At 40.1% G+C, this 27,711-nt stretch overlaps 1 protein-coding gene across 3 annotated transcripts in view; it reads right to left on the bottom strand.

The window, feature by feature from the left end:
* Positions 1 to 27,711, bottom strand: part of HDAC9 (histone deacetylase 9) — a 487,213-nt gene that overhangs the window by 289,127 nt on the left and 170,375 nt on the right. The gene's annotated exons all lie outside the window — the stretch shown is intronic.

Here is a 27,711-nt window from a genome sequence, read left to right as displayed (position 1 = left end):
GGAAGGGAAGGCAGGCAGCGGGACAGACCCCGCTCCTCGCCCGGCACTATCCCCTCTCCCTCCCTGCCCTCCCCCTGGGGAGTATTTTGGGAAAAGCGAGCAAAAACGCCGCGGCCGCTGTATCGGTCCTAAAATAACGCCGGGAGGTTCTGCTGGCAGAGTGTGGTTTCTGCCTCGCCCACGCGCAGCCATCCCGCTGTTCTATTTTTGCTGCCCGTTTCTCTGGCTACGCCGCAGTTGGCTCCGGCGGGGGAGCCGGGCTGCTGCCTGCTGGCTGCGGGACCCGCGGCCGCCTCGGCAGAGGCCGTTTCTGAAGCTAACAGGGCCGGGAAGGGGGAGCGGGAGCAGAAGGTGGGGGCAGATGTTAACGAGGGACCAGGCTTTGTGTGCGCGGTTATAAGCAGCCCTTCCGTATTTAGCACGCTTGATATAATTCTTATAGTAAGTCACCAGTTGTGGCACAGCATGTTAGACACGCTTACCGACAAGGCGCTATTCGGTTGACTTGCTAAAATTTGGAGAGGGGCTGAGCGGCTCGCGCTTATTTTTAGAAGCATTAGGCAATTTGCGCGGCATCTTTCTGAGTCTTACAAGATGATGTGGTTTCAGGAGAGCAGCGTTTGACAGCGTATCAGACAAGAGCACCGTGCTCCTCTGCGTCTCGGCAGGTTTCATGCATGCTATGTGCAGTGTATTTTTCATAATGATATCTCAAAAGTTGCGTATCTTGTTTGCTGATTAATACACCTACACGTAGATAAGTCTCATTTCACTTTTACAGACGGTACTCTACTTCTCTGGCTCCTGCTCTGCCTTACAGCACTTACACAGGTGACCAAAGCCCGTCACTACCTATGCATATGACACAGCAGCCTGACCACCCACCTACCAAAATTACGAGTCCACTTCCACGTCCCTGGTCTAGGGGAGCAATAATGGCCACCGACACGATTCCTCACTGTAATCAAGAAGCCTATACAGAGGTTGCCTCAGAGCTTTCCAGAAATCCACCAAATTCTCAACTACCTCCAGCACCTTTTGCTAGTAAAGACTCAAGAATCCACCCAATACTTGAGGCTCGGTTCTGCCTTTTGGCAAAGGATCGTCTCTCTGCTCTTCAATTAACACAACAGATCACAGCCAAGGGCATTTTTTTTTTAAACTTCTCACAATTTTTTTACCAAAGAAAAGATTCACAATAACAAAGTATTGTGCCACTCCTGTGATGTCTGGATACTTGATGGCACCTGGTACGTCTGTGGCTCAAGTCTCCTCCATCATCCAAAGTCTTTGCTTCCTCCATGTGCCAAATGACCTGGTCCTACTGAGAGTCAGGATCCATCCCCTGGACAGACGGAGACCGCAGCAGCTGACAAGGAGGTTTTCCCTACAGGATCCTCAAGTTAGCACCTATCACTGCTCGACAATCCCATCTCCTTGCCTTCTGTCCCCCCTACCCCCAGTTTTCCCCGGGAGGACTCCTCCTGGGGCAGCAGCGAAGCTCTGCAGACAGCTCTGGGCAGGGGCACAGACACAGGCAGTGGCAGCACAGCGACAGGTAGGGCGTTACAGTGCGAGACAGGGCATGAACATCACACATACCATCGTACTAGTGACAGCTGACAATTGGGTATTGTGAACAGTCTTCTCTTGAAAATAAAAATACCCAAATGTTTTGTGGGAAATACATAGGTACTGACGGTCCAGGGCAGAAGATGTTCAACACGAATGCAAGGGGCACCACCAGTAGAAACAGAAATCTTCTCTAGCATAGAAAAAAGCTTTTTATAGACAGAAGTAAATAAAAAAGTAGAATTGCTTATGCCCTTGAGACAACCAGAACATGACCCTGTTTAGTGATTCAGCGCCTCAAAATAATCAAGTCTCGTATTACAGGGAAACGCTGGAGGAATAAGTTAAAAACAGGTCAGAACACGGAAAATGCTGGAGTGTGGGATCCTGGTATTAGGTACCCATACATGTTTATAACTTCTTCTATATGCAGCTGCATTTTTAAAGATAGCATTCACAGCTCTAACTGACTTCAAATATTTCAGTAACTAAATAAAAGCCAACTGTTTTCAAGAGCAGAAAACGTACATTCAGATATTTAGCTGCAACTGTTCTTAATTTTGGCGTACGTATTTTAAACGGACAGACATATAAACTATCTTATGTTAGCTAATTCACAGACCATAGTAACTACAGCACTGTGCTTTATATTTTAGATTATATGTAAAAGTTGTATCAAAATATTTTACTTATGAAGTCAGCTACCCCAAAGGTAGGGCTTTTACAACCTGAATTCTTCCGACTCGCTTCGATGTACTGTGGGCCTTCTTTGGTACACGCTTAGCTTTAAAACACGTGTGTAAATCCATCCCTTTTCAACATAACATTTAAGCACATGCTCAAATTCTATTGATCGCAACAGAATTTAAACACATAGTTAAACACTTTGCTGAGTCAGCCCAGCCTTTAACTGCATGATCACGTAAGTTTAAATAGCTCCTTTAGAGTCCCACAGGGGAAGGATAAAGGGTTCATGCCTGAAGAAAATCTGGTTTTTATTTTTAAAGCTATGGATGTTATAAGGTGACATTTTCATACAGGAACATGAGGGGTTTTGTTCTGTTTTTTCAAATGCATTTCCTAACCTTGGAGAACTTTAATGACACTGTAGGTAAGAGTAAACTGTTGAAATGATTTAGCGCTGCTGAGGTGACGCTAAATGCAATCAGCAACTTTATAGAAAATGTAAGGCATGTTAGTAGCACTAAGATCTCATTACGAGGGTTTCACAATGTGTTTCTCTTATTTGCCTTCTGAGTTGCTAAAAACAAATAAATATAAGGAAATTAAATCTGGAAACCGTGTTACTGCAACATTAAGACTGAGAAATTAAGCACTCAAATTAGAAAGAGCTAAGATTTCTACTGCATTATTAACTCTGCAACATTATAATTAAGTAGCACTTTTCTTACTTTCCTTGTTAAGTACAAACAGTATATTACTGTTTGTTTTTAGCACATCCCATTTCTCACTCACGTTATTCTGGAGCATAGCCTTCATTAATATTAATAGCTTAGTTTCAACTTGTGCAGTTCTCTTACTTGTAAATGAATCCTTGCATAGATTCTCCTGCCACATTGCGCAATGGTATCATATAAATATTACATACAAAATGAAATAAAGAGATGTTCTCTAGCTTCTAGTCCTATGCTTAAATAAGGATACCACAGTCTTACAGGTGTCTCATTCAACCTTCCTTCAGCCCCTTATTTCATTCGGCAAGTTTTCTGTGAAAAGGCATTGAGTAATAACATGCATCAACATCCAACAATGCATAAACAAGTGGGAGCTAAATTAAGGTTGCATGGGTAATATTAAATCTGGCCTATTTCAGTACTCGAGTTTTAAGTTCTAATCTCTGCAGCCTAAAGAGCTCCTAACTATTTTTTGTATATCTAATCACCAGGATTTAAAAAAAAAAAAAAGAAAAAAATTAACTATTGTATAGAACAGATGTTTCTGTAGCCACAGTTCATTAGATACCATTAGTACCATGTGAAACCCAAACATCCAGCATAAATTACTACAGCTTATGCTAGAGGATTAACTAGGCTAACGAACAGCAGAAGACTATTACCACAGAGAAGCAGATGGTTTGGGAGCAGAAAGAAATCAGGGGAGATGCTCGAGCGTTCTGGTTCTGCTCCCTCCTGGAACTAAGGCATCGTATTCCAAACCCCTGAGGGAGTAAAAATGAATAACTTAATCCATGTACTCTGCTTGGAAAGATGTAGTGCGGGAACGTCTCTGATTAGTTTTCTGTGTAGCAAGCCTTTGGCGTTGCCTGTGCAGGAATACGTGTTGCTTTTTCTCTGCAGTGCTGTGAACCCACGGGACAGGCATTTTTCAAGAGAGGACGAAAATGCGATTCTACTCGTGCTTAAGCTCAATTCAAGCTTCAAAGGAATTTTCTGGGACAAAGAAAGACGTATCTCTAGCTTTAGGGGATTTCGTGACAGACAATGGGAGAATAAAACTTTACAAAGTTTTGAGGATAAGGAGCGTTACACTAGACAAATGTATGGGTCTCTACCGTCTCTCGTGTAACAATTCAGAGAGCCTTGCAGCTTTCTCATGCAAATTAGCTCAGGGTTTCTGGAACTAGCTGATGACTTATCACTTCTTTCTCCTCTTAAAATATGTCTTTCCATTCACATAAATAAGTCTACTAGAAATTAAGTCCTAGATTCAGGACAACACCTCAACAACACACGCTTGATTATAAGCACAAGGCTGAAGTTAAGCATATGCTTAAGAGCTTCATAAATTCAAGGGTACTTTCCTGAATCACAAAGTTCAAATAATTAAAAAAAACTCCACAAAACAGAGAGAGCTGTCAAATAAATAAATAATATTTAGGTTTGGAAATACATACATGATGCAATTATTCTGCTGACACAGTTAGTTATCAGGTTGGAACTAAAATCTCCATATTTTGCGGCAAGGCGGAGGTAAATTGCATACAGCCAGTACAGGCCATGTAGCCAAAAGCAATGTCAGATATTGACAAATGCCTCAGACCAGCAAAGCCCTTTGCCCCTTTTATGCCATTACATGAGGCAAGTAGAGATATGAGCAGTATGAGATTTGCCAGGTCTTCCACATTGATGCCCAGCTTTCTTAGAGAGACGCTAGTGCGTACGTGGACTGCGTCTGTCACGTATAGCGCTAGACACACAGGGATGGACATACATAAAGCAACCTTAGAGCACATAACCTATGGCAGCTTGCAATACATAACCCGTAGCAGCTTGCAGCATGTTCAGGGTACTTGAGGCATTTCAAGCTTGTTTCACATCTAGTGAGCAGATAATCTGTACCGCCATACAGCGTTTTGCCTAAGATTTCCTGATGGTGGGTAGCCGAGCAGGGCAGGTCAACCAGCCTGGACACTGAGAGTTCCTGGACGACACGCTACTAAGTCCCTATGGCTGGAGAACCAAGAGAAACGCCACCTCCAGCTTGTAATATATGCCTGGTTAAAGTGGTTTTGGGGATTTAAGCCAAGAAATGTAGGCCATGCTTGCTGCCTAGAGAACTGCACTGTGAAAACCAATGGCTATGCGAAGGATTTAGGATCACAGCAGAAGACAGCCAACTAAATATGAGCTCCTAGGATGTCACTGGGACTAAAAAGGATAATAAAATCCTTGGATGTAACAACAAGGTTATACGGAGTAACAGTAGGGAGGTGATAGGCATATACCAAAGAGTATATTCTTGGGATACTGTAACTTGAAAAACTAAGGATGGGTAGCCATGCCACAAGAACAAAATAAGTTTGGAAAACCATTGGAAATTGGAATCTCAAAGACCTGAGATACTAAGTTTAGTGAAGAAGTTCAGGGGTGTCTTGGCACTGTCTGTATATGCACAGGACAAGATGTGCAGTGGTGTAGTAAAATGCTCTCCATTTTAAGAAGCAAGGCTTTAAGAAAAAGCTATTGATTAGAAAATTCAATCCCGAAGTGGGCACACATTTTAAACACATTTTAACCACTGCAGCAATTCATAAATGAGCTTTACATCAGTAGCAGCCATGTTCCTGGAAAGAAAGCTCTAACACTTCTGTAGCACAAACTTAAGGTAGGTTTTGTTGTAGGACTGCAAGTTACACAGGACAGACCTGGTGATCACAGGGGTACCTTCAAAGCTACTAAGAACTAGTAAGAATTACTACTTAACTGATAGGAATAAGAAGAAGTAAACAGAATAATTTTTCCTACACCAGAAGTAATTTTCTTCTTTCAAATCACCCTCTCCTGAAAAGCAGGTTTATAATTTTTACAAAAGTAGGACAATGGAGTGGACTCTAAACAACTTGGAAAAAAAAGAGAACCTTTGTGAAAAAAAAAAACTAAATGTGTTTGCGCTGCTTTGCCGTTCAAAGATGCCCTTTTAAGTCAAAGAATTAGATCTCTAAAGTAGAGTCTTTCTAAATCCAGGCTTGGATTCATGGAGGGATGAGGTGACTTTTACATTACATGCTACAACCTCACTATAAAGCTACCTATGTGGATTGGGACAACAATTTCTCTGTTAAATTTTGAAGCAAGTCAGAGTTTTTCTTAAATATCAAGCAATTAGAGAACTGCCACTACAAGCCATTGGAGGCTTAGCCAAGAAAAAATATTTTACATAAAGCATTAAAAAGGTCCCGCTTTAATGTGTGGGCTGAGGAATGGACCTGAGATGTCAGGCCAGGCGTTGGGCTGTGGGCACATGCCAGTCTCTGCCGCTGCGCTACCCCTGAACTTGGGAGCTACTTCCTCTCCCACCTCCTCTATCCCTGAACTTGGGAGCATTCAAACACATGGAGAAACAGCGCTACACGCACAAACACGCCTCTGAGAGCAGTAACAAATTGACTGCTACTGTGCTATGAAAAGGTCACATCTCCTGCCGGTCAATAATGTAGTTATGAAACCACACAAAACCCTCCTGGTTAGCCGGACCAGGAAGGCAGCAAAGTTCAGTGCCGGTCCTCTCCTGTTGTTTTCAAAATATTTCAGTGAACCCAGATGCAGTTTTCATTTAACTTTCTTCCTTGCCTTGAACTCTGATAAGGAACAGAACTGCAAACCAAAACGTTATCAGTACACCAGCTTGGGAGCTGTGTTTACTGTGCTGGTGAATTTGGAGCAATGCTAAAAGGACAAAGCTGTGACTTTAGTGGGTGAACTGTAATTGTTTTGCCTGACTTCAGTAGAACCAGGATTTCTCCCAAAGAGCAATATGATCTTAATTTTCCTTGCGGAAGCAACAAATTTATAGGCTGCAAAAGAGAAAATAAATCAAAATACTATTGAAAGCAAGGTTTCACAATTCTGAAAGGAAACACATTTCAACTAAATATAACTTCTCTCTTTAGCTATGTAAACCGCCTTGAAAATCTTCATACAGCTACTTACTGCAACTGAAAATAACTTTATAATACACTATGATACTGCCAAAATGTGTCACAAACTTGACTTTTATAAATACAAGTATCCAACTGGTATTCCTACGGCCAGAATCAGCCCCAAGAAGGCTTTTATCCATACTTCAAGCTCATTTAGACAAATCATGCAACCTTTGATTTGCTGGGCAGCCTGTCCCATGGACAGGATGAAACAAATGGAGATGGAGGGTACAGCAAGTGCCCAGCAAAGCCACCACTCAGCAGGCAGATGCATGCGAGCAGCTGCAGCTGGTGCTTCCACGTGTCCCTCATCCACCCCGACTCTGTTTCTTGGTAGCCAGAGGCACAAGCTCTCTAGGACAAAGGTGCAAGACTAGTCCCAAGTGTTCTGGAAGGAGAACTGAGGTCTCCTTCCAGTTTTCTGGAAGGAGAACTGTTCACAAAAGAACAGTTGTTCTGAGCCTTAAACCACTATGCAATGGCTAAAAAAATGCACAGGACAGAACTGATAATTTGCATTGAAAGCATGGGGAACCAGGATGAACACACATTGAGTCCATGTTCAGACAACAGTCCCATTCTAATCAACTCTAATCAGGTATATTTATATCTTGCAAAGAGTCTGGGAGGGGAAAGCTCTTACATTCACTTCAATCTGAAGTGCTGCTGGGAAAGGGCAATCCAAAAATGAATTAATAAATTAAAAGTAATTCGCAAATGCTGGAATCCCAATGCTACAAGCAGAGATGACAGACTGTTTTAGATGAGCTTGAGCTTCTGAGCGGTAAAAAAATAGGATCAAACTTGGGCTCAGGGCCTGTTCTAAAAATAGCACAGCTCTATAGCAGCCATCTACGCATTTCATATTCGGTCAATTGGAGTCGAGATCAGGATGGCAGGATAGGTGACAATGGCAGGAAAACAAAATCTTTCAGTCAACAAATCAGAGGTTCTACACTATCACAAGACAGGTCTCACATACGTCATTAGTCATGGATGGACCGGCCTGTGTACGTTATGATTGCACTTCCAGCCCTTTTCCCTGCTTGTTAAAGCAGTTGCCAATGAAATAGCTGCTAAGAACATTTCCCTGAGGTTTGGAATAGATTTTTTTTTTTAATTTTAAATCTGAAATTAATGCAATTAAAGGGTTATCATCAGTCTATGAAAAATTGAGTGTGTTTTCAGCAGCCCACAATATAATGCTGTACACAGGCTAAGTCACAGTTTTGTCTAAAAGTAACGGGCGACAAAAGCTGGACTGTTCAACATAGCAGGTATCACCCATGGACTACGTCCACAGGAATGAATAAATAAATTACAACCTAGATTCTCTTAAACCTTAATTGTATTCTCCTCACCTCTGCCAGTATTCCAGCAAAACAGAAAAGCTAAAAAGGTGGAGACAGAAAACTCAGACAACTAAAAAGTGCATATATGGTTCGCAAATGGTTTACTTGCCGTAACTAAGGAAGCTTTCTATGTCTCAGAAGACAAAGGAAGATAACTAAAGCTATGAGTCTGGTTTTCTGTTATCTGATAAAGGAGTGCAGCAAAATTGGGCACCGCCTTAACTAAAAATAACTGTAATTATAAGGCTGAAAAAACCCCACATAAGTAAATTACCAGTGTGATGAAACAGGCTTAAGCTTGGTCAGGCTTTATGTTTTCTTTTTAATTGCCAGTAAGAATACTTCTAAAAATAGCATCCTTGTGCTTTATGATATTAATTTGTTTACCATTCTAAAAAATGCTTTTCTCCTTTTTCGGACTATACACAAATGTGACAACTTTGCATTTAAGAAGTAATGTACTTGAAGTAACACAGCAGAGCTGTTTTTTTTTAGACAACTTCAAAGAACATGCTACTGTTAGCTATCTAATCACAACATTCTCTTTCGATCAATACTCACAGGCATACAAAGTGCATATCTCTTAGAGACCTTATACGTGTAAGTCGTGTGTGTGTGTATAAAAATATGAACAATGTGCTTTCAGCTACTGGTGGCACACACCACAGCTGAAATACTAAAGGGCACATACATTGACGTAAACAAAAAAATAAAGCTGAAAGGTACATAAGCAAGTGTCTAGCTTAAAACATGTGATGATTGAGTATTTTATTGACTTGGGGCCTAAATCATTACATTCACTTTTGTTCATTTAGTGTCCTCTCAGATGCAGCAGAAAGCCTCCAGCAATTCAGAGAGGCAGCATGCTATTCTGGGACCCATCAGAAAATGAATGAGTTGAGAAGTTGAGCAACTAACTATATTTGCAAGGGGAAATCTCCAAGGCATACCTACCAACAAGAATTTCAGGCTAGAAATACACTAGGATGGTTGCCAACAGAAATATTTCATCAGTCAGTCTTTTGCAGTACTGTGGCTCCCATCTCAATTGTGCCAAGTTATTTAGCACTGCAGACACCAGCAACCAACACGTTTGGTAACTGCTTTAATTCCTCCCTTTTTCTGGCATTCAGCTGTTTTGTGATACTTTGTCTTCTGATCCAAAGACCATAAGCTTGTCACAGGATGCTAAGGATGTGCGTTGTACTCTTGCGGTGGGAGGAGAGAAAGAAGGCGTAGAGATTGTCAGAAGACCCTTAGTGGCTACATAACCCCTACAGAGGAGTGGAGCAGCTGTGGAGGGTTGGACTGAATGATCATGGTAACTCCTTCAGCCACTTCTTCTCAAGTGGCATTGGGAACTACTGTGTTTCTAGGCAGTGTATGATTCCAAGGACAGCCACTTCTCCAGCACAAATGCTCTTATTTAGGACATGTGCCCTAAGTAAGACTGTGTCCTAGATAAGACCATGTGTACTAAACAACATATTTAAGGAACATCTAAATCAAACCAGCTACTGCAGCAGTCTTAGCGCCGCTGCACTGCGAACAAACAGTAGAATGATGTTTGCCTGGATGGGACACGGGGGCCCCACTGGCAACACCATGTCAAGGAATTCCCTATGTGGTCCCACTCCTCTCCTGTCCTTATCCAGCATGGCAAGGTTTTACATGTATCCATTCATTCATTCATTCATTCCAAAGGAAAACGGATCAGTTTTCCAATGCAGCTCAAAAAGCACAGGCAACAAGAGCAAGATCCCAAAAACACAAGCACAAGAACTTTTTATTGTCACCAGGTCCTCTGCCTCATCAAGCCACAAGGACAGTGACAGGAGTTCAAAGTACTCCTGACAGTGCTATACTACCCCAGAACTCCACCAGTGGCATGACCGGGATTCAAGAGGACTTGCATCTTGAAGAGATTGATAAATCACATAAAATCTTTGCAGACAAGCCAATATATATAATCATCATAAATGACTACCCACACTAGCCAACACCTTTAAAGGCATGCACAAAGTCAACAGCAGATGTATTTTGAACACTATGGGGATTAAAAAAAAAGTTTAGAAGTCCAAAGTTTTTTTAAAAACCCAAGTTTCTAACAATTTGTGGTCATGATGGTATAGATCTAAATTGCATTAGTTAATAAACAATTAAGGTCTCCTTTGAAAAGGAGAACAGTATTCTTCAATTACTTTCTATACAGTACAAACTGCATTTTCTGAAGATGCAGAAAATGGAATATTGGGTTAAGTAACTTCCACACGACTTCGGCTGATGCCTTTACTTTTCATAAAATTTCAGACTAAATTTAGGCTCCCTTAAGACTTAGACTGTTTCCTCCCCATCTTTCAATGCCCATGTGTAAAACTCCCCCACCAGTGCGTAATTTTCCTGTCCTAGAGGAGGCAGCAATCAGAACGTGTCATTTGTGCACGGAGAGGGCAAAGGGACGTTCACGACTCTGCTGGCGTCATAGGAGAGGCTGATAAACAATCCATATCATTTGGCCACCCCATTTGATAAGCTTTACATTTATTTTTGTCATCTGCGCAAGAGAAAAGCGATACACAATAAGGCTTGTTATATGTTACTCTGCTCGACACACAGACTTGCAGAGAACTAATTTTGTCCATCATTACAATTAATAATACAGTTTTCAAATTTTCATTTTGGAGACAAGATATGATAATATCCTATCTGATCTGAAAAAGGATTGAATCCTTATCCTTTTGGAAAGTGTGGCATCATTACATGATTTCACATACAACCCAGCAAACCAGCCTGAGCACGTCTCGTGCCGTTCACTGTCATGTGGAGCCAATAATCTATTTCTGACTCACACGGGTGGCCTGTTCCCATATTTGACAAGGTAACATTTGTCCCTCTACCTGGAGCAATGTAATTCTTCACTGGCAGAAAGTGATACCTCCAAAAGTCTTAGTCTGGCAGTACCAAGAAGGAAATTTGCATTTCATTCACATACAGAAAGGAAATACCTGCTAGATATATACAAAACCCTAGTGGACTTTTTTGTTTGATTTTTTTTTTCTTATAGTTTCCTACTTTTCCTGTGTTAACACTGAAGAAGATCATGTGAAATTTTTTACATCTGTGTATTTATCATATATTTCTTAAAAGTTCCCATGGGGTATGTTTAATGAATGTTTAAAAAAGAAAATGATGGTCTAGTTGGTTGTTAGGGCACTCAGGTTTTAGCACCCTTGAGCTGAAGTCACCAATCACAGATTTCCAGTGATCAGACATGCCATGATGCTTTGTGTTCCAGGTCCCCATTGGTCAAACGGGAACAAATAGCAGTATATTCCACATCATTACTATTTAGAGGACAAGTGCTTTAAGGGTGCTCAAACATCATGGAAGTGAAGAGCATACACTTTCATTCGGCCAAAGTATTTTTGCCAGACTACTTCTACAGCGCACAGTCAGTTAAGAAATGGTAATCTGTGTCATTCCACAGGGAGCTGGCAAGGCTCTGATTACTGTTCATGACTATCAATGCTTTTTAAAGCCTGTATCATTTCAGATAGCTGATTATTACCAAAATAAAATTGCATGTGATTTCCCTGAACCACAGGAAAAGCTGTTTTTTCCTCAAAAGTTAAGAGACAAGCACAAAAAGGCTGTGCTTTTTTTATTTCAAAAGCATTTTGTTTTTACCTGTGTTCCCTTAACTTGTTCTTCTCTTCAGAACATTTTATGTAGTTCTGTAAACAGAACACTGCCACTTGCAAAAAAACACAGCTAAAAAGAAGTTTCTTATGTCTCTCTCTAGGTTCCCAGGCTTACAGCTTAAGAGATATTTCTATTCACAAGGAGAAACAAGACGGCTTAGCAACAGCTGTGGCAAGGAGTGAAACTCATGTAGACACTAAATGCCTGATGTCTACAAAAAAAATTGTCTACTTTAGCTCAAGATAATGCATTTTAAAAAAAAAATAATCTAAAAACCAAACACATGCCTTTGGGCAAACATTTCTGTCTTTGAATTTGTTGTACATTGATGAAATAATGAGATCAACTGAAGGACTTTTTTTCTCCACTCAGCTGAAGCTGTGGTCATACACACCTGCTCCCTTTATTTCATCTCCAGCACAGACCTGGCACGGGCACTTAGTTTTCAGTCTATTTTGGGTATGAGGATATTTGAACAATGATTGACCATGATAAACTGCCTCTGCTCTAGTCAACATTAGACTAGCCAGTCCTCTTTATACCCTTCCCATGAGTCTGGAAACCTCACTTGCAAATAGAGGTAAATGTTTCTGTAGGATTTTCCTTTTTAAACTGAACAGAAGAACAGTCTTTGTATTGTCGTGGGGCCCATGTTTATAAATGTCATCTTTTCCTTCTGCATCATCAAAAAGGTTGATGTTTTCCAAGAGAAAATTAGTAACGGATGACCATTTTTTTCTATGTCTTTCCTTTCTTGCTGTTAGTCTCTCTTCAGTTATTGCAGACACACGACTGTCTGTCCTGCTCTCCTCCTGTAACTCCACCTTTCATTCAATACTGACATGCTGACTTCCTCCATGCTTCACTTACTAAAATCTCAGACAAAACACATTTCTGAGGTTTCTCCCATGCTACTCTCTCTTTTTTTTTTTTTTTCCCAAATACCTGGCTGTTCTTCCACCAGCTTAAAATTCTCCTCCTTAGGTCAACACAAGGAATTGAGATCTTCGGTTCAGAAAAACACTGAATTTACCAGGCAATACTGTTCATTTCTTTCACATCTGAAGATTATACATAGAGACAAGATATTTCCATCCAGGTTGAAAAAATTATTTGGAAGAGGGCTCGTTGTTGTGATGATGAACATAAAGTGTCCGACTCCACCAGATAAAAGAAGAGGTTGTGGCTTCGTACTGAAATTGTACTACCATTGCTACTTTCCTGTTCTTCCAGGGGCTTGGACCCACCACAGACTTGCTGCCTGCCTCGTTCTGCAAGAAAACACCTTCCACTGACACACAATCATCAGAAGTCATATTTATTCCAAACTCATTAATTCAGACCTCATTTCACAGGATTTTAACTGCCATAATTTTTGCTGAATGTTGAACTCAAAAAGCAGCTGCAAAGCATTCCTCAAAGAACAGCTCACGTCAAACATTTATCAGGTCTCCCATTCTTTTCGTGCATAAATAAATGCCCCTCTCTTTTAATGTTTTCTCTCTTGTATTTGCTTTCTATAATTTCTACACAGAGTGCTCCACAATCTCTCCTCCCAGAAGCTTCGGATCACTAATTCTCTGTTTTAATCTTCTTCTGTCTATATTTATCACTATATTTCACAACTTAGTCTCTGCTCTTTGATCCTTTAATAGACATCGAACCCTGCAGTTTCTTTATTCTTATTCACAGCCTGAACATTCTTCATCAAATACAATTCAGAAAGCATTCCTTACCACTTGTTTTCTTATTGTACTTGCATACTTTCATCTTTCCTCCATCTATAGAGATGCTGCAGAAATTGTTTTCTCAGCTACTGAAATTCTTCCTTTGAGTCCTCAAATTCAAAGAAAACATCAAACACAGACAATTTTGTCACGTCTCATTCCATTTTTTTTGGAGAGGACAATGTTGGTTATAGCATTCAGAAATCAACCCACATCAGGTTTAAGTTTCGTTGCTGCTAACATTGTGTCTCTTTCCTCCTGGAAATGTCTAGCTCTTTAAAAGCCAGTGAAAGGGGAGAGACCTCTCCTGTTTTGCCACCAAGTCAAATAGCAGAGGCAACTCTTGATTTAAACATTTTTATGTTATAAATTGGTGCAACACCAATGGATGGACAGCTGAAAGGGGAAGCATCCAAAAAACATCATTCTCCTTTGATTATAAAGACTCATCTTGTCAAAACTGAGTAAGAACACTGGCAACATACTATGAGTCTTGTATACTTAATATTAATCATTTGTAATCATCCCTCCAGAGCCAGTTTTATCCTTTGTTATATGGAAAACAGAGAGGTATAAAGCCCTATTTTTGGCCAACATGAAACAAAATTAGTTTTTTTAGTCCGTGAGAGAAAACACTGTTTTCCCACAGTGCACAGAAAGGGAGTTGCATCCTGAATAGAAAAGGAGGAGGAGTGGGGAGGTGGCTGCAGAAGAGGGATAGTTACTATGCAACTTGGAAGCCTGCTAGAAAAACAAACACATAAAAGTGACAGTTTGGGAAAAACCACATTGTTTATCAGTCTGAGACTGACCAAGATACAATAACTTAAAAGCATATGTTCAATGTCACCAAACAGGATGAGCTTACAAAGCATACAGCAATGCTTTGAAAATACGTCTAGGATCTATTAAAAAAAAATAAAATTAGAGATGTCCAAATTTCTAGCATTTCTTCATCTCTCTATGGATACTTTCCTATGCCTGGTTTAAAACATGCTCAAGGCAAGCAAATAAACTTGGCATACAGTGACACTGTTCATTTAGCCAATTCAGCGTATCTTCTGCCTATCAGCAGGGTAGTGTCTGCAAATTCACTACCAGCCTTTCACCATTCCTCTTTCCCCTCAGTCTGCATCGTGCTGTGCCGACCACATACATTTCAGTCATGTGTGTCCTGCCTTGACAGTCTTACCTGCTAAATCTGATAAGGATCTACTAAATCCTTACATTTTCATTTCAAAAGTGTGTTCTCATGGGGGTGGGCGCTTCATATTCTTAAAGAACGATGCACACGGATGGTGCTACGGAAACAATAGGAGACTTTTATTGATGCACCTTACAGCTTTGCATTTCCACTCACATAGGACTGAACTGATCTCACAAAATTCATCATCTGCCAGACTGGCACCAGTCCTCCTTTATTAGTTGAATACTGATAAGTAACATAGAACCATAAAATTGCCTTGGTTGGAAGGGACCTTTCAGATCATCTAGTCAAACCATCAACCTAACTCTGACAAAAATAAACCACAACTCTAAGCACTATGTCTACCCGTCTTTTAAATACCTCCAGGGATGGTGCCTCAACCACTGCCCTGGGCAGCCTGTTCCAATCATAGAATCACAGAATGTGTTGGGTTGGACAGGACCTTTAAAGGCCATCTAGTCCAACCCCCCTGCAGTAAGCAGGGACATCTTTAACTAGATCAGGTTGCTCAGAGCCTCATCCAGCCTGGCCTTGAATGTCTCCAGGGATGGGGCCTCCACCACCTCTCTGGGCAGCCTGTTTCAGTGTCTCACCACCCTCATTGTAAAGAACTTCTTCCTAATGCCTAATCTAAACCTACCCTGCTCTAGTTTAAAGCCATTACCCCTCATCCCATCGCTACGTGCCCTTGCAAACTGCCCCTCCCCAGCCTTCTTGTAGGCCCCCTTCAGGTACTGGAAGGCCGCTATAAGGTCTCCCTGGAGCCTTCTCTTCTTCAGGCTGAACAACCCCAGCTCTCTCAGCCTGTCTTCATAGGAGAGGTTCTCCAGCCCTGGCTTAACAACTCTTTTAGTGTAAAAAACTTTCCTAATATCCAGTCTAAATCTCCCCTGGTGCAATTTGAGGCCATTTCCTCTTGTCCTACTGCCTGTTACTTGGGAGAAGAGACCGACCTCCACCTCTCTACAACCTCCTTTTCAGGTAGTTGTAGAGAGCGAAATCATCAAGCGTTATGCCAAACGGTAGAAAGCTAAGCTACTCAAAAAGAAGATATAACAGTAGCACACAAATTTTTAAAAAAAAAAAAAGAAGAAAAAGAAAAAAGCTCATCTGAGTGACTCAGTCTGTTTTCATGACAGAACAAACTTTCTAGAAGTAACAATAACAAAAGGGAGTGAGGTCTGTCATTCTACCAAGACATTCAACCCTGATGTTTACAGGTGCCTTATACCAACTAAGCCAAAAATAGCTAAGAAATTACTAGGTTATATTAAAAGAAGAACTTAAAATAACCATTGTGAGCTAATGTTAGAGGTATGCAATGAACTAGGTTAGGTCACATTTACAACATATTATTTTCAGCTCTGAGATCACCTTTATGAGCTCTACAAACACACTAGCAGAGCTGTTGAGAAGAGCATCAGCAGTAAACCTTGCATCAAGCCAGCTGTTTATTTTTTTTCCATATTTGATAAATGTTAATAAATATTATGTCAATTTTCCACTCCATCCTTAAGAAACTCCTGACAGTTCAGTTGAAAAAGTTCTTGGTTTGCTTTTTATTTTCTTATTTATACAAGAGTGACAAGACTGTAGTCCAGCAAAATCAACCCCTCGAGATTTCCTCACCTTTGTTGCTCTTACGTAAAATACGTGGCTAAAGATATGACTGTTGTCCTAACACCTTCCTCACATACATGGTCATATCATATCACAAAAGATGGTGTCGCATCTAAAATTAGAAACAAATCTCAACTGTGATGATTTTAACATGGAGCCTAACCTTGAGAAATGCTGAGCACCTTCCAAGAGGTACAGGAAAACAGATTTAGAGTTCTCAGCAACATACAGATTTTGATTACAGAACGGCAAATCGAAAGACAACAGTAAAATAGGGGAAAAAAAAAAGAGAAACAGAGAGAGATTTGGAATAGGTACTGCAGGAAAACAGAGTAGAAAGTGGCAGGATTAGTGCTATCCATTTATATATAATAGTTGGGGAATGTTTTTCTAAAGACTAACGCGCTCTTTAATTTTTAAGGTTCAATTCAAAATCTAAGTTAGTGGCTGATAGGACTAAATCTGCTTCAAATTATATTAAGCCCTGGAGGTTTGTGGGCCATTTGACCCACAGAAAAAAAAATGACATTGCATATTAAAGAGAAGCCTTAAATGACCCTATTTACTTCAGTATACCACCTGACAGGCTCAATGAGATCACTAGCTATTTCTAAATTACCCCAGAGCACAAAAGTGTGTGTGTGGGGGGCGAAAGACATTACAATATGAAAAAATAACAAAGCTAAAACTATGAAGCAAACACGATACTTCCTAAATCCTGCTACTTCGCAATCTATTGAATTACACTTCACATTCTTTTCTGTTGTCCTTTCCACTTCAAGTGCAAACTTTCCAGCTCAGTAACTAACCCCACTTGTAAATTATTCAGTATGGTCAATATACGAAATTAAAAATTATTATAGTCATTTATAACAATGTCATGAATCAAGGAAGACTGGTATGTCATTCTAAATTTAAATCATTAACAGTATCCATTTTTATGCAAGTTAGTTTGTCTACTGCTATTTGGAAGACAAAATTTGGTTTGTTTCTGTTTAAGTTGGGAAACACGTGGCAAAGATACATGGTTGCATGAAGTATGAAATTTCTGTTGAAAATATATCAGATCAATGGAGCAATTATGACAGACAATATTTCTACCATATAACATGCACAATATATGTTTTATCATCTCTCTTTTTTAAAAGCTTGTTTTCTTCAGATTACATTGCATCAAAACCTTTAAAATTTAATTATTATAGACTTTCTGACAAGATGCTGAACATTAAGTGTCCAAAGCTCAGAATGTCTGACTTCCAAGAGGGACTGTGAAACCTGCAAAGGTGTATCACATTTCTCTAAAGAGTAAAACATGTGGGCTAAGTTGTTTTTCCTGGTGGAGCCAAGGGGATTTTCTGCCACTGGCCCAAGCAGCTCTGAAATCCACTCCTGTACCTCGTCCAAAAGAGCACATAGAAAATACAGCCAAGTGAAATATATATGTTTGTCTCAAAGCATAAGGTACAGTGAAGAGACCAGTAGACCTTTTCCTTATTTATTTTACCTTAGTGAACCATTTAGGATAACCATTATCATGGTAAACAGAGACAAGTGCCTAAAAGTCGGGGCAATGACCGTACAGATTAAGCATGAAAACTTGGAAAATCAACAAACTTACTTATCAGAATATATATTTCATATAAATATGTTCTATGAAACATATTCTCCAAAGAATCTGGCTCCCAGGTATGGCAAGATCTGAGCTTTCATTCAAACTACTAAGCTTCTGGTACTGCGGTCAGGAAGCTATCTGAAATCATGGCGTTCACTGCTATGGAAGAAACACCTGCAGGAGAGAAGCTTTGGCGGAGGGATTTCTGTTCCAGCCTAGAAGTGGCACAGACAAGAGCCAGTGAAGAATCGAACATCAAGTATCAGAGCTTTCCCAAGGTGAAGGTGCAAAGTCTTCAGAGCATGTCCCCTCCCCTGACCCGCAATCTGACTTGAAGGATAAAGACTTTACTTCATGTCTGTCCAATCCATATGAGATTGCCTGCTGTCAACTACAACTGATAAGCTCCAAAAATAGAATAAAATTGATCTCAAAGGGAAAAATGGATTGATTAGGAAGGGGGAAAAAATCATCAAACAGAAAGGGGAAAAAAAGTTATTTACTTTCTTTGAAAGGTTATAAATTAAAATTCCCATATCACTTAGCAGTGAAATATGTGTTCAATACAGATGTTTTTGTTTTCCCACCTGGAGATAAGAGTTGACAGTGCAATTGTTAGCAGAATTACTGCTTCTATAAAAATCTGCCACCATAAACAGTTCAGTTATAAATAAAAAAAGGTGTATTGTCTATTACTGTTTCAAAATCTTATCAAAACCACTAAAACCCAATTCCACTGTACTAAATTAAGTGTCACGGCTTGGCAACTTATTTCACAATTAATTGGAAAGCATATATGAGCCTGGTTTTACCATGCTATGACATGTTAAAATCCCACAAAAGACTCCATGGGGAAAGTATGCATCTGGGTAGAAACAGCTGTTTGTGTCAGGTATATATTTGTGTTGCCTTCTTACTGTAAGAAAGTATAACACAAACATGAGGCATAACGCTCCTTTATTATGTGAAACAAATATACTCCCAAATATGTATTATTTTCTTAAAGTGATATTCACCATTTTCTGCAGCATTGCCTCAAGCCAGAGAGAAGCATCAACATCTACATCACTGTCTCGGAAAATAGTTTTTATTATTTGGCAGAGAATTAGTACTGAATTTATGATTTCAGTCATTATATCCCAGCTATAATCAGTTATTTATGCAATCTAAAATTAACCTAATGAGCATATTCTAGTCTTCTGACCTAACAGATTTTTATTTCCTTTTCCATTTGGTGTAGCAGGTCTTTACATTGTTTTTGTAATTGCAACTGTACTGCTCTACAAGCCATAAGTTATTTCATTATGTATTTTTTCTTAGTGCTAATAGCAATGCAATAATAGGCTGATTCTGCTCTACTGGAGAAAAAACATGAAGGTGTCACGTCCCTTGAGCGCTCGCGCTCCATTTGTGTAACAGTGCTACCATGCAGAGGAGTGCCAGGTTGGCCCTCGTAGGGAGCGCACAGAGCTCCGTTACCAAGTGGCCAAAGTGACCGTGCACCTAGTGTCACACTGCTGGGAGCTGTGACACCCGCTCAGGTACAAAGCCCTGCAGCCTTGAATTCAAGGCTGGCTACATGGTTGGATAAGATAGACGTGTAGGCGCCACGTGCGGTGGAAGACAAGGAAGTCACCTACAGCCAGTGACCAAACCTCAGTATCATGAGTTCAGTACCAGGTGAATCCCTGATGCTGGGAAAAGGAGACAAAGACCCATAGCACCTGCCAAACTGCAGAACTAGATCTTCTTCATATTTTTAGAATGCAGTCCCTAATTTCACAAAAGGTTCTCAGTTTTCCCCAACCATGTATAAGAAAAGGACTTCTAAACCCAAGTAGTAGGTGCACAAACTGCTCACCATTTGACTCATCCATTTCACTGTCTATGGTGCATTTATTATTGACAGTGGCAATAAGGATATTTTAGTCTTTTGATCTGGTTATTTTCTGTTTTCACCTTTTCCAAGCAACTTTAATGTTTACCGAATTAAAATAAATCAATGTTTTACTAGCTGCAGTCTGTTGAATTACGTCTTCCCCTATTCCTAATGATAATGCGAATTAAATGCTCTATTTCTAGCACTTCTTGCAAGCATTGTTTATTTTCTCAGTCCTGCGTAGCAAGCAGCGTAGCTGTGAATGTGAAGTAGGAACTGGTGTCGCACCATCTTAACTGGTGTTGCAGAAAACCACCGTCTTTCACTCAGGTAATGCAGGAGTTCACCTCTCATAAAAACATCCCACTGGAGCTTACACGTATGAACTGTTTCATTGCAGGGAAATCCCTCACTGAAGAACACCATGTAAGGATATTATGAACTCTTAAATATAAAAAGCTGTGGCTTTTGCAAACTCAGAAGCATAAACTCCGATACACTGTAACTTCACAAAAGTGGATGTAACTACAAACAGTAATTGTCTGACTTGAGCGGCCAGGTCCTGGCTGGCCCTGATCCAGCGAGACTACTGCCAAAGGCAACAAGGTACATTTCTTTTTTTTCTCTCTCTCTTTCTTAGTTTACTTTCAAAGTTATATTTAAGTTAAAGGATGAGAACACCTGAAACAGAAATGAAACACTAAAATGTGATAAATCCTCAGAGGCTGCAGAGAGATTATGTGGAAAAACACCCAACTGAAAACACAGGACTAATGAATCTCACCTAGTAAGGAGAGCTTAAGAACAAGACAATGTCTTTCAAAAAGCTGAAGTTGTGCCCAGATGAAAATCATAGAGAGGAGTAAATTAAATACGGGAACAGAATAACCCCCCATCATACCCTAAAAAGTATAAGGATCGGCTAGCAAATTGATTAATAATTCTGCCTTCAAATACATGAGGTGCAAAAGGACTATCAGAGCAACTCTGTAGGTCCAGTTAGTGTTTAGGACGCGGTAACAGCACCCAGAGAAGACAAGGCCGTTGCAGCGAGGCTAAATGAATACTGTGCACACATAGTGAACGCTGGCTCACTCAGAGGTAAGCAGTGAAATGGTAAATCTGCAATAGTAAAGACAAGAGCTAACCATGCAGGGCTGCAAAAGAGATTTCTGAAACTGAAGGAGCAATAACATAATTCAAGAAAGGAAAAGGGAAAGTGATGTGCATAAGTACAGCAAATCTAGCTTCAATATAAACTGGCATTTTACAACCACAAGCACTCAGGAGTGAAATATTAGACTTGTAAATAGTTCCACAAGAAAACAGCTTGTGAGTGCCCAGCAGAAGTCAGAAAAAGGATATCAAATAATTGAAAAGGATATTAGGAAAGGAACAGGGAACAAAACTGAAAGCATCATCACCCCACGGAATAAATCCCCAGCTTACCTTGACACCCGGTACAGTTTAGGTCCCCTCTTTTCAGAAAGGCTATAGTATAATTGGGAAAGGTTTAAGGAGGGCAGCAAGGATATAAAATGACTTCTGGATGAGGAACTACTAAGTAAGTTAGAACTCTTCAGTCTGGATAAAAAGGATATCATGTACTAGGAAGGATATGATAAAGGTTTGCAAATTCATGAGTAGTATCAAGATGGTGGATAGGAACCAATTGTTCAGTGTCTTTAAGTACAAAAGCTAAATGTCATCAAAAGAAAGTCATAGAAAGTAATCTGAAATGAAGAAAAACAATGCAGTTTTTCACTAGATAATCACAGAATCATAGAATGGTTTGGGTTGGAAGGGACCTTTAAAGATCCTCTAGTTCAACCCTCCTGCAATAAGCAGGGATATCTTCACCTAGATCAGGTTGCCCAGAGCCCTGTCCAACCTGACCTGGAATGTTCCCAAGGATGGCGCATCTACCACCTCTCTGGGCAACCTGTGCCAGTGTTTCACCACCCTCATTGTAAAAAATTTCTTCCTTCTGTCTAGTCTAAATCTTCCCTAATTTAGTTTAAAGCCATTACCCCTTGTCCTATCGCAACAGGTCCTGCTAAAATGTCTGTCCCCATCTTTCTTATAAGCCCTTTTTAAGTACTGAAAGGCCACAAAAAGACCTCTCCAGAGCCTTCTCTTCTCCAGGCCAAACTACCCCAACTCTCTCAGCCTGTCCTCACAGCAGAGGTGTTCCAGCCCTCTGATCATCTTTGTGGCCCTCCTCTGGACCCGTTCCAACAGGTCCATGTCTTTCCTGTGCTCAGGACTCCAAAGCTGGACACAATGCTCCACGTGGGGTCTTATGAGAGCGCAGTAGAGGGGCAGAATCACCTCCCTCGACCTGTTGTCTTGTGGAACCTCATGAGGTTCACTCTGGCCCACTTCTTGAGCCTGTCCAGGTCCCTCTGTATGGCATCCCGTCCCTCAGGCCCACGGAACTCCCTGAAAAAGGATGTTATGGATGACAAAACAAGTCCCCTGAGGTGAAAACATCTGCAGGTTGTGAGATCACTGAAGAGGAATATCATAGAAGTTCATCCCAGACACCTGTTCACAGTCCTGGAGACAGGATACGTATTTCTTCATGGTGGTGTACCATCATGGCATAGTAAGGAAGCTGTGTATGACACTTTCCCACACCATTTTGGAAAGTATTGTCTCAGATGGGTGCCGTCACTCAGATAAGTGAATCAGGCATTTAAAGACCTTCAGACAAGGCCACCTTATATCTGTTCAAAGAATCTTGTTGAAACACAGGTGGAGTTTACTGGTTTTGCATTTAGCCAAAAATAAACAGAAATGTTATCTTCCTTACATGTCTTATTTTAGGGCGTCTGCTTCAGTGCCTCAGAACAACCAAAGAAAGCAAAGACAGACACAACACAGCCCAAGTCAGATATGCTCAGCCTCTCTCCATCCCAGGAGCTCTTTGCAGCTCCTCGCAATAGATAACTTACTCCATTAGAGACTGCTCACTCCCACCTGCCAAATTTTCTTGTTCACAGGTAGGCAGTGGGCTCTGGACAGGTCTAAGCACAGCAAAATCTGGTAGAGCCAAGAAAACAAATCTACAGCACATGAGGATCATAGCTGAAATGCCCCATCACTGCACAAACCACTTCATGGAAGTGCCAGTCTAACACACAGAACGAGACCCCGCAGGCACTATCACAAAGGCCATAGGGCAGCAGGGAACACACTGCTGCTGCTGAAAAACAAAAGCATCTGGACCGATGACCTAATATTTACAGTGTGATAAAAAATGTAAACTCATAAATATATTGTATACCAAGAAAAAGAGAAATGAATATGCAGTTTTTCTGAAAATCAGCTATCTATGACATTGTTCAACGTATTTGTAAATATTTGTAAATCTCCAAGAGTTTCAAAACTGTATGGACATAATAAGTCTAATGTAATCTGAATGAAATGCCCACAATGTCCTCTTCCAGACAAGGTATACCTTGAGACACAGTAAGCTAACAGTTAACAAGTTTTGCTAAGCAAATCATCCCCATTCATTTAATAGCATCCCCAGCCAGCTAAAGGAAAAATATGTCCCCATAACTTTATACTAATAATTAACTGTGATGCCATTAAAGTCCTGTGCTTAGGGGTCCAGAGGGACAATGAATCATGTATTTACATTTTAGCCAGGAAAGTAGTTGCCTGGTAGCAAGGATGCTCACACCTGCTGCAAAATAATTACAGGGAAAACATTAGAGAGCAGAGAAAAGTGAAACAAATAAAGCCCTTTGTACTCCTTTAAATGTAATTTAGAAACTTTTTTGATTTCTACAGGATGGTAGTAAAGAATTACCTCCTTACGCTGCATTTCTTTGTTGTATAGTATTAGCGTGGTTTCTAATATTCTGAGGTGAGATAAGGAGATATGAGTGCAGATTATGATAGAGAAACCATTTCTTTTTATTCTGCTGTTTTACTAGTGAGTTTGGAGAGATGAATTGTGCCTCACATGCACCTGTACATCATCAATTATAAGAAACATGGAAGTAAACAAAACTCTTCTCAAAGACTGAAGTCCACAAAACTGTACTTACTGCATTACTGAATCCACAGTGGAGACAAAGATAATTTCCACAGCATGGCCCATCACAAATAACCTCCAAGCAAAATAATTACAACTGGCTATTGTCTTTGGCTGATGGAATTGTACCTGTCGTGCAGTACCTAATTTGTCATACAAGCTTATCATAGTTCCCTTTCACACTCCCTTTGGCTTTCTCTATATATCTAAATTCAACAGTTAGAGCTTTAGTTAAGAATTTACCTTTTCATATGCACATACATATGTACGTGTGTATATATATATAAAAAATTAAAAAATTAAATGCTTATAAAACTTGTTTTTTAATCTATACAAGTATTTTTATCCCACAAGGTTCAAATAAAAGCTTGAGAATGTGACATAAATCTTCAGACTAAAAAAGAACCAAACAACAGACAAACATAGGACTGTCCTAAAGATACTTAAACAATATATAATTATTCAGTAAATAGCTTCTGAGCTTACTGGTTTTTGAGGACTGACTCACAACTTTTATTCTGGGTTGGCAATAGAGCCTCCCTGTCTCTCATGCATTTCCTTAACTGGCCTATGAAGTCAGAGCTGAGCAACGTAAGATACTCTCATACTTTTCCAGGAATGAAGGGTGAGGGCTAGGAAAACAGGCACAATTTCCGGCCATGTAGTGCAGATTTTTACCAACGGGTAAAGCTAGATGAAATAATAAACTTTAAAAAACAACACAAAACCAAAAAAACCTTGACAGAAGTAATAGCACAGACACTGTTTTCTGCTCTTCAAAGAATGTGAATTATTTTGACTAAATGCAATACTTTTATATAGCAAGTCCTTGTCCTCTAAGCAGAGTTGGGTGGAAGCACACTTTTATAAACTACACGTGGGGATCAGAGCTTGCTATCTTACCTGACCAAAGTAAAATGCATAAAAACTGGAGAAAAAAAGCTTGGTGTTTTTCTGAACCGATGCAGGGAATCTGCTCTCATGTCTCACAAGCCATATTAGCCCTCATTTATAGAAGTGCTGGCACCAATACTTTTCAAACATAAAGGGGAAACTGCTTTTGGGGAAAAAAAAAACACAACAAAACCACAAATCAAAACCCAACAAATGTCAATTAAATACTTCAGAAAAATTTTAAAATTGGTTTGGAACTTCTATACTCTATACACGATTTTGGGGAGAGAAAATTAGTTCTCTAAGATTTTACATTTCTTGCTACATTTTGCATAGCAAATATTTACTATAGTCATCCTAAGAGACAGAAAATTGTTTTGATTTATTTACTTTATAGCATTGCAACATCTAGGGATAAATTATGCATGTGCTGCTAGGACTACAGATCTATACAAAGTTACTTCAAGGGGACACAGATGAGATGAAAGTTGGGAGAAGACTGAAAACATCAGTATTGCGGTCATGCCCCTTGGCCCTCCCGCCCCTCGGTGTCAGAATTGGACCCGTTCACTGTGCCCAAACGTTTCAGGAGCAGAGTTATGCAAGGCCCTGGCTCTGTTACACATTAGGGATCTTGACTTTGCTCCAGAGCCACCATGGCTGAAAGGTCCAGAGCTGCTCTCCATCCCCAACATAGACCTGGCAGCGGACACGTCTATTTGGATTCCACTCCCTGGGATTACAGGCTTTGGATGCCACTTGGAGTCCAACACAAACACTGCAGCACCCAAGACAGCAAAGCTGCCTTCATCACTACAGCTGACCGCCAGATCCTGGCAGGGATAGCATAACCCAAGCCCAAGCCCTTTCATGCTGCTTCGCGATCTCCATGCTGGAGTCTCCATACTGCAGCTATGGTGGCTTCTCCAGGTCAGAGCAAGGCACCCATCCTACAGGCTGTGTGTCTGGTGGAGATCAGCAGCTGCATTAGCAAGCCACTTGCTGGGGCCTCAGATGGTCCCAGTTAAAGAGTTAAAAGCATCGAGCGATGAGTTCAAGTTCAAATGTATGACCTCACCACATGAATGAACTCATAAGACAGCACATGTATTTTTAGGACATAATTTTTGGAAGCTTTCAGCATTGGTCTAATTCTGTTCCCACTGATTTCAGTTCTACTATTCTACAGACTCTACAGTCATACTATTATTTAAGCCAACGGGAACCTGGTTGACATACTCTCTTATGCTGTGGCACCTTGATTTTTAAAAAATTAGCTACATTTTATTAAAATATAAACCAATCTAATTTTAACAACCTTCTTTGAGAATAAATTATTTTCCCTCCCTTTTCTCTTAACCCTCTTTTCCTACAACCACAAATATGAGTTTTACTGATTTTGGAAGGTCATGAAGTCATGCCAGTTTACACAAATTTGAAACCAGCTTCAAAATACATCACGTGATTAATCAAGACACCAGATTTCGCTCTAACAAGAGTCATGAACTTTTCAGCAGCAAAATCAGTTTCTGAGTTAGCATCTGATCACTCTACATCAATCATACAAATAAACTGAAGAAAAAGACAGCGCATCATCAACTCAGGTATAAATAGCCTCCGGTTCACCAAAACCTTTGTGGACAACAATAAAGTATTAAGTGGAAAGTAAAGTTACTTATGCTAATTGGATTTAAACTGCTACTTAAAGAAAGTTGTGACTCAACACTAATAACTAATTTTACCTTCCGTGATTAGTGAAAGCTGATTAGAATTAAGTATGTTATCTGCTGGCTCTGACATTATTGTCTTACAAAAAATGCCTTATTAGTTTTGCTGCAGCTACAAATTTCTCTGTAACAGGTATGCTCAGCAACACTTTAACTATGCTACTACTCATATATTATTAAGCTCTCCTATAATGTGCAAAGCTCTTGCGTAGAATTCAGGAGCTTTTGTCATTATTCAGTATGGACTGAATTCTGAGGGGCTGAGAAACCATACGGATATATGTTCTCAAAGATAAGAGAGATGTAACTACAAAGTGAACTCACATTTCTCACAGTCCCAGTCAATGCCACGCAAAAGCAAAAAATACATGGAAGTTAAAACTTTCACAGGCTTCTGTTGATACTGAGACATTGTGAAAGGTGTAGGTAAACATGGTAATGGTGAATGGTAGCCACAGTTCCCATTTAATTTCATTTACTCACCTGACAAATTATTTGATTGCTCAGACTGAAATGTGAATCAAGATTAGACACAGCAGAAAGATACAGAAGACAGCTGGATATTTAGAGCAGTGCAGGAGGCGTTGACAAGATGTCTACTGTCCAATGGATCTCAACAAACGCCTGGCATCCCACAGCAGCTAGACAGCAATTCCTCATTAAGAACATGCGACAAAGTGCCTCACAAATGGTCTCACTAACTGAATATGAACTGTAAAATACCTGGTAAAAGAAGTACAACATGACCTGAAACATCTATTTGAATACTGTGATTTGTCAAGTAGTGCCATTCTGGAATGGATAAATGTTAGTGATAGGTCCTATTATTTCAAGGGAAGAGAGTCAGATTTTGCCCTTCTGAGAAATAATAAATGAAATCCCATCATAATTAAAAAGTGAAAAATCTTTTCTTTATCCTGCTATATCACAAAGGGTATATAAAAAAAATTATTTATTTTCATATACACTT

The sequence above is a fragment of the Chroicocephalus ridibundus genome, chromosome 2 (genome assembly GCF_963924245.1).
Source record: "Chroicocephalus ridibundus chromosome 2, bChrRid1.1, whole genome shotgun sequence".
Taxonomy (NCBI): domain Eukaryota; kingdom Metazoa; phylum Chordata; class Aves; order Charadriiformes; family Laridae; genus Chroicocephalus; species Chroicocephalus ridibundus.
Note: the sequence above shows the minus strand (reverse complement) of the source record. Positions and strands in the feature narration are given on the sequence as shown.